We start from the raw sequence: 13,479 nt of genomic DNA, 5'->3' as shown, positions 1-13,479 counted from the left end.
TTTGGCTGTGGCAGGCCTGCCACAGAATGTGCAAGCTGAATTGTACTACAAATCCAACGAGCAATAGGCTGCTTAGAAGCAGGAGCACCCAGCTTTTTGGGTGCATACAATATAAACAGCAAGTCAGACTTTCTGACTCCAGCCGTCCTGGAATTATATTTATTTTTTCAGGGCCCTGACAACGTCTAGCAACTTGGAGTCCTCCAAGTCCCTAGTAGCCGCAGGCACCACAATAGGTTGTTTCAGGTGAAACGCTGACACCACCTTAGGAAGAAACTGGGGACAAGTCCGCAGTTCTGCCCTGTCCGAATGGAAAATCAAATATGGGCTTTTGTAAGACAAAGCCGCCAATTCTGACAATCGCCTGGCCGAGGCCAGGGCCAACAGCATGGTCACTTTCCATGTGAGATATTTCAAATCCACAGATTTGAGCGGTTCAAACCAATATGATTTTAGGAATCCCAACACTACGTTGAGATCCCACGGTGCCACTGGAGGCACAAAAGGGGCTGTATATGCAATACTCCCTTGACAAACGTCTGGACTTCAGGAACCGAAGCCAATTCTTTCTGGAAGAAAATCTACAGGGCCGAAACTTGAACCTTAATGGACCCCAATTTGAGGCTCATAGACACTCCTGTTTGCAGGAAGTGCAGAAATCGACCTAGTTGAAATTTCTTCGTGGGGCCTTCCTGGCCTCACCCACGCAACATATTTTCACCACATGTGGTGATAACGTTGTGCGGTCACCTCCTTCCTGGCTTTGACCAGGGTAGGTATGACCTCTTCCGAAATGCCTTTTCCCTTAGGATCCGGTGTTCAACCGCCATGCCGTCAAACGCAGCCGCGGTAAGTCTTGGAACAGACATGGTACTTGCTGAAGCAAGTCCCTTCTTAGCTCCCGAGGCCATTAGTCCTCTGTGAGCATCTCTTGAAGTTCCTGGTACCAAGTCCCTCTTGGCTAATCCGGAGCCACGAGTATAGTTCTTACTCCTCTACGTCTTATAATTCTCAATACCTTGGTTATGAGAAGCAGAGGAGGGAACACATACACCGACTGTTACACCCACGGTGTTACCAGGACGTCCACAGCTATCGCCTGAAGGTCTCGTGACCTGGCGCAATACCTGTCCCGTTTTTTGTTCGGGCGGGACGCCATCATGTCCACCTTTGGTCTTTCCCAACGGTTCACAATCATGCGGAAAACTTCCCGATGAAGTTCCCACTCTCCCGGGTGGAGGTCGTGCCTGCTGAGGAAGTCTGCTTCCCAGTCGTCCACTCCCGGAATGAACACTGCTGACAGTGCTATCACATGATTTTCCGCCTAGCGAAAAATCCTTGCAGTTTTGCCACTGCCCTCCTGCTTCTTGTGCCGCCCTTTCTGTTTACGTGGGCAACTGCCGTGATGTTATCCCACTGGATCAATACCGGCTGACCTTGAAGCAGAGGTCTTGCTAAGCTTAGAGCATTATAAATTTGCTCTTAGCTCAGTATATTTATGTGGAGAGAATTCTCCAGACTTGATCACACTCCCTGGAAATTTTTTCCCTGTGTGACTGCTCCCCAGCCTCTCAGGCTGGCCTCCGTGGTCACCAGCATCCAATCCTGAATGCCGAATCTGCGGCCCTCTAGAAGATGAGCTCTCTGTAATCACAACAGGAGAGACACCCTTGTCCTTGGATATAGGGTTATCCGCTGATGCATCTGAAGATGCGATCCGGACCATTTTTCCAGCAGATCCCACTGAAGAGTTCTTGCGTGAAATCTGCCGAATGGAATCGCTTCGTAATAAGCCACCATTTTTACCAGGACTCTTGTGCAATGATGCACTGACACTTTTCTTGGTTTTAGGAGGATCCCGATTAGCTCGGATAACTCCCTGGCTTTCTCCTCTGGGAGAAACACCTTTTTCTGGACTGTGTCCAGAATCATCCCTAGGACCAGCAGACGTGTCGTCGGAACAACTGCGGTTTTGGAATATTTAGAATCCACCCGTGCTGTCGTAGAACTACTTGAGATAGTGCTACTCCGACCTCCAACTGTTCTCTGGACCTTGTTCATATCAGGAGGTCGTCCATTTTCTTTGAAGACGAATCCTCATTTCGGTCATTACCTTGGTAAGGACCCGGGGTGCCTTGGACAATCCAACGGCATCGTCTGAAACTGATAGTGACAGTTCTGTACCACGAACCTGAGGTACCCTTGGCGAGAGGCAAATTTTGGGACATGGAGGTAAGCATCCCTGATGTCCCGGGACACCATATAGTCCCCTTCTTCCCGGTTCGCTATCACTGCTCTGAGTGACTGCATCTGGATTTGAACCTTTGTAAGTGTTCAAATATTTCAGATTTAGAATAGGTCTCACCTAGCCTTCTGGCTTCAGTACCACCATATAGTGTGGAATAATACCCCTTTCCTTGTTGTAGGAGGGGTAATTTTATTATCACCTGCTGGGAATACAGCTTGTGAATTGTTTTCAATACTGCCTCCCTGTCGGAGGGAGACATTGGTACAGCAGACTACAGGAACCTGCGAGGGGGAAACGTCTCGACATTCCAATCTGTACCCCTTGGATACTACTTGTAGGATCCAGGGGTCCTGTACGGTCCCAGCGTCATGCTGAGAACTTGGTAGAAGCGGTGGAGGGCTTCTGTTCCTGGGAATGGGCTGCCTGCTGCAGTCTTCTTCCCTTTCCTCTATCCCTGGGCAGATATGACTCTTATAGGGACGAAAGGACTGAGGCTGAAAAGACGGTGTCTTTTTCTGCAGAGATGTGACTTAGGGTAAAAAACGGTGGATTTTCCAGCAGTTGCCGTGGCCACCAGGTCCCATGGACCGACCCCAAATAATTCCTCCCCTTTATACGGCAATACATCTTTGTGCCGTTTGGAATCTGCATCACCTGACCACTGTCGTGTCCATAAACATCTTCTTGCAGATATGGACATCGCATTTACTCTTGATGCCAGAGTGCAAATATCCCTCTGCGCATCTCGCATATATAGAAATGCATCCTTTAAATGCTCTATAGTCCATAAAATACTGTCCCTGTCAAGGGTATCAATATTTTTAGTCAGGGAATCCGACCAAGCCACCTCAGCTCTGCACATCCAGGCTGAGGCGATCGCTGGTCGTAGTATAACACCAGCATGTGTGTGTATACTTTTTAGGATATTTTCCAGCCTCCTATCAGCTGGCTCCTTAAGTACGGCCCTATCTGTAGATGGTACCGCCACTTGTTCTGATAAGCATGTGAGCGCCTTATCCACCCTAAGGGGTGTTTCCCAACGCGCCCTAACTTCTGGCGGGAAAGGGTATACCGCCAATAATTTTCTATCGGGGGAAACCCACGCATCATCACACACTTCATTTAATTTATCTGATTCAGGAAAAACTACAGGTAGTTTTTTCACATCCCACATAATACCCTTTTTTGTGGTACTTGTAGTATCAGAAATATGTAACACCTCCTTCATTGCCCTTAACGCGTGGCCCTAAAGGAAAATACGTTTGTTTCTTCACCGTCGACACTGAAATCAGTGTCTGGGTCTGTGTCGACCGACTGAGGTAAATGGGCGTTTTACAGCCCCTGACGGTGTTTGAGACGCCTGGACAGGTACTAATTTGTTCGCCGGCCGTCTCATGTCGTCAACCGGCTTGCAGCGTGTTGACATTATCACGTAATTCCATAAATAAGCCATCCATTCCGGTGTCGACTCCCTAGAGAGTGACATCACCATTACAGGCAATTTGCTCCGCCTCCTCACCAACATTTTCCTCATACATGTCGACACACACGTACCGACATACAGCACACACATAGGGAATGCTCTGATAGAGGACAGGACCCACTAGCCCTTTGGGGAGACAGAGGGAGAGTTTGCCAGCACACACCAAAACGCTATAATTATACAGGGACAACCTTTATATAAGTGTTCCTCCCTTATAGCATTTTAATATATATTCATATCGCCAAATCAGTGCCCCCCCTCTCTGTTTTAACCCTGTTTCTGTAGTGCAGTGCAGGGGAGAGCATGGGAGCCTTCCCACCAGCATTTCTGTGAGGGAAAATGGCGCTGTGTGCTGAGGAGAATAGGCCCCGCCCCCTTTTCGGCGGGCTTCTTCTCCGGAGTCTGTGATATCTGGCAGGGGTTAAATACATCCATATAGCCTCAAGGGCTATATGTGATGTATTTTTCGCCATACAGGTATTATACATTGCTGCCCAGGGCGCCCCCCCCCCGCGCCCTGCACCCTCCGTGACCGCTGTGTGAAGTGTGCTGACAACAATGGCGCACAGCTGCAGTGCTGTGCGCTACCTGATGAAGACTGAAAGTCTTCTGCCGCCTGGTTCCGGACCTCTTCAATCTTCAGCATCTGCAAGGGGGGTCGGCGGCGCGGCTCCGGGACGAACCCCAGGGCGAGACCTGTGTTCCGACTCCCTCTGGAGCTAATGGTGTCCAGTAGCCTAAGAAGCCAATCCATCCTGCACGCAGGTGAGTTCACTTCTCTCCCCTAAGTCCCTCGATGCAGTGAGCCTGTTGCCAGCAGGACTTACTGAAAATAAAGAACCTAAAAACTTTTTCTAAGCAACTCTTTAAGAGAGCCACCTAGATTGCACCCTGCTCGGACGGGCACAAAAACCTATCTGAGGCTTGGAGGAGGGTCATAGGGGGAGGAGCCAGTACACACCATGTGATCCTAAAAGCTTACTTTCTCTATCGTCCTAAGTGGATGCTGGGGTTCCTGAAAGGACCATGGGGAATAGCGGCTCCGCAGGAGACAGGGCACAAAAAAGTAAAGCTTTTACCAGATCAGGTGGTGTGCACTGGCTCCTCCCCCTATGACCCTCCTCCAGACTCCAGTTAGATTTTGTGCCCGAACGAGAAGGGTGCAATCTAGGTGGCTCTCCTAAAGAGCTGCTTAGAGAAAGTTTAGCTTAGGTTTTTTACTTTACAGTGAGTCCTGCTGGCAACAGGATCACTGCAACGAGGGACTTAGGGGAGAAGTAGTGAACTCACCTGCGTGCAGAGTGGATTTGCTGCTTGGCTACTGGACACTAGCTCCAGAGGGACGATCACAGGTACAGCCTGGATGGTCACCGGAGCCGCGCCGCCGGCCCCCTTGCAGACGCTGAAGAGAGAAGAGGTCCAAAATCGGCGGCTGAAGACTCCTGAGTCTTCATAAAGGTAGCGCACAGCACTGCAGCTGTGCGCCATTTTCCTCTCAGCACACTTCACACAACAGTCACTGAGGGTGCAGAGCGCTGGGGGGGGCGCTCTGAGAGGCAAATAAAAACCTTATTAGAGGCAAAAAATACCTCACATATAGCCCACAGAGGCTATATGGAGATATTTAACCCCTGCCTAACTTCAAAAATAGCGGGAGACGAGCCCGCCGAAAAAGGGGCGGGGCCTATCTCCTCAGCACACAGCGCCATTTTCTCTCACAGAAAAGCTGGAGAGAAGGCTCCCAGGCTCTCCCCTGCACTGCACTACAGAAACAGGGTTAAAACAGAGAGGGGGGGCACTGATTTTGGCGATATTGTATATATATAAAAGATGCTATAAGGGAGAAACACTTATATAAGGTTGTCCCTATATAATTATAGCGTTTTTGGTGTGTGCTGGCAGACTCTCCCTCTGTCTCCCCAAAGGGCTAGTGGGTCCTGTCCTCTGTCAGAGCATTCCCGGTGTGTGTGCTGTGTGTCGGTACGTGTGTGTCGACATGTATGAGGACGATGTTGGTGAGGAGGCGGAGAAATTGCCTGTAATGGTGATGTCACTCTCTAGGGAGTCGACACCGGAATGGATGGCTTATTTAGAGAATTACGTGAGAATGTCAACACGCTGCAAGGTCGGTTGACGACATGAGACGGCCGACAATCTATTAGGACCGGTCCAGGCGTCTCAGAAACACCGTCAGGGGTTTTAAAAACGCCCATTTACCTCAGTCGGTCGACACAGACACAGACACGGACACTGAATACAGTGTCGACGGTGAATAAACAAACGTATTTCTCATTAGGGCCACACGTTAAGGGCAATGAAGGAGGTGTTACGTGTTTCTGATACTACAAGTACCACAAGAAAGGGTATTATGTGGGAGTGAAAAAACTACCTGTAGTTTTTCCTGAATCAGATAAAATAAAATGAAGTGTGTGATGATGCGTAGGGTTACCCCGATAGCAAATATTGGCGTTATACCCTTTCCCGCCAGAAATTAGGGTACGTTGGGAAACACCCCTTAGGGTGATAAGGCGCTCACACGCTTATCAAGTGGCGTTACCGTCTCCAGATACGGCCGCCCTCAAGGAGCCAGCTGATAGGAAGCTGGAAAAATATCCTAAAAAGTATATACACACATACGGTGGTTATACTGCGACCAGCGATCGCCATCAGCCTGGAGATGCAGTGCTGGGTTGGCTTGGTCGGATTCCCTGACTGAAAATATTTTATTCATGTAGAGCATTTAATAGGATGCATTCTATATATATGTATGTGAGATGCACAGAGGGATATTTGCTCTCTGGCATCAAGATAAGTGCGTTGTCCATATCTCCCAGAAGATGTCAGGGACACGACAGTGGTCAGGTGATACAGATCCCATACGGCAGATGGAAGTATTGCTGTATAAAGGGAAGGAGTTATTTGGGGGTCGGTCCATCGGACCTGGGGACCACAGCAACAGCTGGGAAATCCAACCTTTTTTACCCCAAGTTACATCTCAGCTAAAAAAGACACCGTCTTTTCAGCCTCAATCTTTCCTTTCCCATGAGGGCATGCAGGCAAAAGGCCAGTCATATCTGCCCAGACATAGAGGTAAGGGAAGTAGACTGCAGCAGGCAGCCCTTTCCCAGGAAAAGAAGCCCTCCACCGCGTCTGCCAAGTCCTCAGCATGACGCTGGGGCCGTGCAAGCGGACTCAAGGTGGGGGGGTAGTCTCAAGAGTCTCAGGGCGCAGTGGGATCACTCGCAAGTTGACCCCTAGATCGTACGAGTATTATCCCAGGGGTAAAGATTGGAGAGTCGAGACATCTTCTCCTCGCAGGTTCCTGAAGTCTGCTTTACCAACGGCTCCCTCCGACAGGGAGGCAGCATTGGAAACAATTCACAAGCTGTATATCCAGCAGGTGATAATCAAAGTACCCCTCCTACGACAAGGAAAAGGGTATTATTTTTCCACACTATATTGTGGTACTGAAGCCAGACGGCTTGGTGACACATAGTCTAAATCTAAAATGTTTTGAACACTTACATAAAAGGTTCAAATCGAGATAAAGTCACTCAGAGCAGTGATAGCGAACCGGAAAAAAGGGGACTATATGGTGTCCCTGGACATCAAGGATTACCTCCATGTCCAAATTTTGTCCTTCTCATCAAGGGTACCTCTGGTTCGTGGTACAGAACTGTCAATATCAGTTTCAGACGATGCCGTTTGAATTATCCACGGCACCCCGGGCCTTTTTACCAAGGTAATGGCCGAAAAGATGTTTCTTCAAAGAAAAAAGGCATCTAAATTATCCCTTACTTGCACGACCTAAAAAGGGCAAGTTCCAGAGAACAGTTGGAGGTCGGAAGAGCACTATCTAAAGTAGTTCTTCGACGGCACGACTGGATTCTAAATATTCCAAGAATCGCAGCTGTTTTCCGACGATACGTCTGCTGTTCCTAGGGATGATTCTGGACATGGTTCAGAAAAAGGTTTTTCTTCCCGAGGAAAAAGCCAAGGAGTTATCCGACCTGTCAGGAACCTCCTAAAACCAGGAAAGGTGTCTGTACATCAATGCACAAGAGTCCTGGGAAAAATGGTGGCTTTTTACGAAGCAATTCCATTCGGCAGATTCCATGCAAGAATTTTCCAAAGGGATCTGTTGGACAAATGGTCAGGGTCGCATCCTCAGATGCACCTGCGAATAACCCTGTCGCCAAGGACAAGGGTATATCTTCTGTGGTGGTTGCAAAAGGCTCATCTATTGGAGGGCCGCAGATTCGGCATACAGGATTTGATCCTGGTGACCACGGACGCCAGCCTGAGAGGTTGGGGAGCAGTCACACAAGGAAGAAACTTCCAGGGGGTATGGACGAACCTGGAAAAGTCTCTTCACATAAACATTCTGGTACTAAGAGCAATCTAAAATGCTCTAAGCCAGGCGGAACCACTCCTGCAAGGAAAACCGGTGTTGATTCAGTCGGACAACATCACGGCGGTCGCCCATGTAAACAGACAGGGCGGCACAAGAAGCAGGAGTGCAATGGCAGAAGCTGCCAAGATTCTTCGCTGGGCGGAGAATCACGTAATAGCACTGTCAGCAGTGTTCTTCCCGGGCGTGGACAACTGGGAAGCAGACTTCCTCAGCAGACACGATATTCACCCGGGAGAGGGGGGTCTTCATCCAGAAGTCTTCCACATGCTAATAAACTGTTGGGAAAGACCAATGGTAGACATGATGGCGTCTCGCCTCAACAAGAAACTGGACAAGTATTGCGCCAGGTCAAGAGATCCACAGGCAATAGCTGTGGACGCACTGGTAACACCTTGGGTGTACAAATCAGTATATGTGTTTCCTCCTCTGCCTCTCATACCAAAGGTATTGAAGATTATACGGTGAGGAGGAGTAAGAACAATACTAGTGGCTCCGGATTGGCCAAGAAGGACTTGGTACCCGGAACTTCAAGAGTTGGTCACGGACGACCCGTGCCCTCTACTTCTGAGAAGGGACCTGCTACAACAGGGTCCCTGTCTCTTTCAAGACTTACCGCGGCTGCGTTTGACGGCATGGCGGTTGAACGCCAGATCCTAAAAGGGAAAGGCATTCCAGAAGAAGTCATTCCTACCTTGATTAAGGCAAGGAAGGAAGTCACCGCGAAACATTATCACCGCATTTGGCGAAAATATGTCGCGTGGTGCGAGGATCGGAGTGTTCCGACGGAGGAATTTCAACTGGGTCGTTTCCTACATTTCCTACAATCAGGATTGTCTATGGGTCTCAAATTGAGATCTATTAAGGTTCAAATTTCGGCCCTGTCAATATTCTTCCAAAAAGAATTGGCCTCAGTTCCTGAGGTACAGACTTTTGTTAAAGGAGTACTGCATATACAGCCTCCTGTGGTGCCTCCGGTGGCACCGTGGGATCTAAATGTAGTTTTAGATTTCCTCAAATCCCATTGGTTTGAACCATTGAAAAAGGTGGATTTTAAATATCTCACATGGAAAGTGACTATGTTACTGGCCCTGGCTTCCGCCAGGAGAGTATCTGAATTGGCGGCTTTATCTTATAAAAGCCCTTATCTAATCTTCCATTCGGATAGGGCAGAACTGAGGACTCGTCCGCATTTTCTCCCTAAGGTGGTATCAGCGTTTCACCTGAACCAACCTATTGTGGTGCCTGCGGCCACTGGCGACTTGGAGGACTCCAAGTTGTTGGACGTTGTCAGAGCCTTAAAAATATACATTTCAAGGACGGCTGAAGTCAGAAAATCTGACTCGCTGTTGATACTATATGCACCCAACAAGTTGGGTGCCCCTGCTTCTAAGCAGACGATTGCTCGTTGGATTTGTAACACAATTCAACTTGCTCATTCTGTGGCAGGCCTGCCACAGCCTAAATCTGTTAAGGCCCATTCCACAAGGAAGGTGGGCTCATCTTGGGCGGCTGCCCGAGGGGTCTCGGCATTACAATTCTGCCGAGCAGCTACGTGGTCGGGGGAAAACACGTTTGTAAAATTCTACAAATTTGATACCCTGGCAAAAGAGGACTTGGAATTCTCTCATTCGGTGCTGCAGAGTCATCCGCACTCTCCCGCCCGTTTGGGAGCTTTGGTATAATCCCCATGGTCCTTTCAGGAACCCCAGCATCCACTTAGGACGATAGAGAAAATAAGAATTTACTTACCGATAATTCTATTTCTCGGAGTCCGTAGTGGATGCTGGGCGCCCATCCCAAGTGCGGATTATCTGCAATACTGTACATAGTTATTGTTAACAAATTCGGGTTATATTGTTAAGGAGCCATCTTTAAGAGGCTCTTTCTGTTATCATACTGTTAACTGGGTTTAGATCACAAGTTGTACGGTGTGATTGGTGTGGCTGGTATGAGTCTTACCCGGGATTCAAATTGCCTCCCTTATTGTGTACGCTCGTCCGGGCACAGTACCTAACTGGAGTCTGGAGGAGGGTCATAGGGGGAGGAGCCAGTGCACACCACCTGATCTGGTAAAAGCTTTACTTTTTTGTGCCCTGTCTCCTGCGGAGCCGCTATTCCCCATGGTCCTTTCAGGAACCCCAGCATCCACTACGGACTCCGAGAAATAGAATTATCGGTAAGTAAATTCTTATTTTTTGTGCCCTGTCTCCTGCGGAGCCGCTATTCCCCATGGTCCTGACGGAGTCCCCAGCATCCACTAGGACGTTAGAGAAATTAATGATACAAATGTAACAGTATCTCATTTATGAAAAACATAATTGACATTTGATATAAATACTCATTGAGCTACACTAGTACAGTTTCTAAACAAATTCGCAACTTTCAAAATCACGAACTGTCTCAGCAATGTTATAGTTAATGTGGTGAAAGTCAGTCCAGTGTGGTTAGTGCTGGAACCCTAGGGGGGAATTCAAATCTTATTGCACTCCCTATCTCCCATCTAAAGTGACGGGTGATATTCAATTGGCCCTGTTATCGCAATGATCGCACCCATTACAGTCGGGTTTAGGCGTTCAAAGCACCTAATCCTGACTAAAGTAATAGGCGCATTCGTGAAAAGACCAGTTTGGGCGCTCAAACGGGTCTCTATGCATAATTCAGCTTTCTACTGCCGGGGATAGCGAGCTGAAATTAACTTGTCGCGCCCGTCAGCAGTAACAATACTGCAGGCGGATGCGATTGTGGTCTGGAGGCTTAACATTTGAATCTGGTCCCTAGTGTCTGCTATTGAGTTGAAATGAATGTGGTCTCAACCCAGTTTGTGTTCAGTTATCCCAGAGGCAGCGATGTTTGAGCTGACTAGAATGGCTAAACGTCTGAAGATAAACAAACAGGAATATTTTGAATTGGGTCTCCTTAGACCTGCACAGTGAGGTGAGAAGGATGCATCAAGTTATTCAGCAAGGTATTGGGTGTTGAAAACTTTTTATGAATTAACTTTAGTACACACAAAGCTCACTAATTCTTAGACTTGAATGGTACACTTCCTATTGCACAAGACGAACACACGTGAACATCACCATTCTGTTGGAGGCTGCATTTTATTGTATTGTTGCTTTTTTCACTGTGCTCTAGATTACCTGGTTAGTGAGAATGTGCCATCCTCTAATGGTTTTCTAGTAATTTAACTACTGGACCAAGTGGTATCCCTTTTAAGAAACATTGCAAATCTTCTTCCCTCCCTATAAAATGTATCCTAAGTTTCTCTGACGTCCTAGTGGATGCTGGGACTCCGTCAGGACCATGGGGGATTAGCGGCTCCGCAGGAGACAGGGCACAAAAATAAAGCTTTAGGATCAGGTGGTGTGCACTGGCTCCTCCCCCTATGACCCTCCTCCAAGCCTCAGTTAGGTTTTTGTGCCCGTCCGAGCAGGGTGCAATCTAGGTGGCTCTCCTAAAGAGCTGCTTAGAAAAAGTTTTTAGGTTTTTTATTTTCAGTGAGTCCTGCTGGCAACAGGCTCACTGCATCGAGGGACTTAGGGGAGAGAAGTGAACTCACCTGCGTGCAGGATGGATTGGCTTCTTAGGCTACTGGACACCATTAGCTCCAGAGGGATCGAACACAGGCCCAGCCATGGAGTCCGGAGCCGCGCCGCCGACCCCCCTTGCAGATGCCGAAGATTGAAGAGGTCCAGAAACAGGCGGCAGAAGACTTTTCAGTCTTCATGAGGTAGCGCACAGCACTGCAGCTGTGCGCCATTGTTGTCAGCACACTTCACACAGCGGTCACTGAGGGTGCAGGGCGCTGGGGGGGGCACCCTGGGCAGCAATGTATAATACCTTTCTTATGGCTAAAAATACATCACATATAGCCCTTGAGGCTATATGGATGTATTTAACCCCGGCCAGATCTCACAAACTCTGGGAGAAGAGCCCGCCGAAATAGGGGGCGGGGCTTATTCTCCTCAGCACACCGCCATTTTCCTGCTCAGCTCCGCTGTGAGGAAGGCTCCCAGGACTCTCCCCTGCACTGCACTACAGAAACAGGGTAAAACAGAGAGGGGGCACTTTTTTTGGCGATATTACTATATTTAAGCTGCTATAAGGATACAACACTTATATAGGGTTGTTCCCATATATATTATAGCGCTTGGGTGTGTGCTGGCAAACTCTCCCTCTGTCTCCCCAAAGGGCTAGTGGGGTCCTGTCTTCAATAGAGCATTCCCTGTGTGTCGGTACGTGTGTGTCGACATGTATGAGGACGATGTTGGTGTGGAGGCAGAGCAATTGCCGGTAATGGTGATGTCACCCCCCAGGGAGTCGACACCGGAATGGATGGCTTTGTTTATGGAATTACGTGATAATGTCAGCACATTACAAAAATCAGTTGACGACATGAGACGGCCGGCAAACCAGTTAGTACCTGCCCAGGCGTCTCAGACACCGTCAGGGGCTGTAAAACGCCCTTTACCTCAGTCGGTCGACACAGACCCAGACACGGACACTGAATCTAGTGTCGACGGTGAAGAAACAAACGTATTTTCCAGTAGGGCCACACGTTATATGATCACGGCAATGAAGGAGGCTTTACATATCTCTGATACTGCAAGTACCACAAAAAGGGGTATTATGTGGGGTGTGAAAAAACTACCTGTAGTTTTTCCTGAATCAGAGGAATTGAATGATGTATGTGATGAATTAACCCAGATAGAAAAGTGCTAATTTCAAAAAAGTTATTGGCATTATACCCTTTCCCGCCAGAGGTTAGGGCGCGCTGGGAAACACCCCCTAGGGTGGATAAGGCGCTCACACGCTTATCAAAACAAGTGGCGTTACCGTCTCCTGATACGGCCGCCCTCAAGGATCCAGCTGATAGGAGGCTGGAAACTACCCTAAAAAGTATATACACACATACTGGTGTTATACTGCGACCAGCCATCACCTCAGCCTGGATGTGCAGTGCTGGGGTGGTCTGGTCAGATTCCCTGACTGAAAATATTGATACCCTGAATAGGGACAGTATTGTATTGACTTTAGAGCAATTAAAGGATGCTTTTCTTTATATGCGAGATGCTGAGAGGGATATTTGCACTCTGGCATCGAGAGTAAGTGCGATGTCCATATCTGCCAGAAGAAGTTTATGGACGCGACAGTGGTCAGGTGATGCGGATTCCAAACGCCATATGGAAGTATTGCCGTATAAAGGGGAGGAATTATTTGGCGTGGGTCTATCGGATCTGGTGGCCACGGCAACTGCCGGGAAATCCACCTTTTTACCTCAGACCCCCTCCCAACAGAAAAAGACACCGTCTTTTCAGCCGCAGTCCTTTCGGT

This window comes from Pseudophryne corroboree, chromosome 11 (genome assembly GCF_028390025.1).
Source record: "Pseudophryne corroboree isolate aPseCor3 chromosome 11, aPseCor3.hap2, whole genome shotgun sequence".
In the NCBI taxonomy this organism is placed as follows: domain Eukaryota; kingdom Metazoa; phylum Chordata; class Amphibia; order Anura; family Myobatrachidae; genus Pseudophryne; species Pseudophryne corroboree.
Note: the sequence above shows the minus strand (reverse complement) of the source record.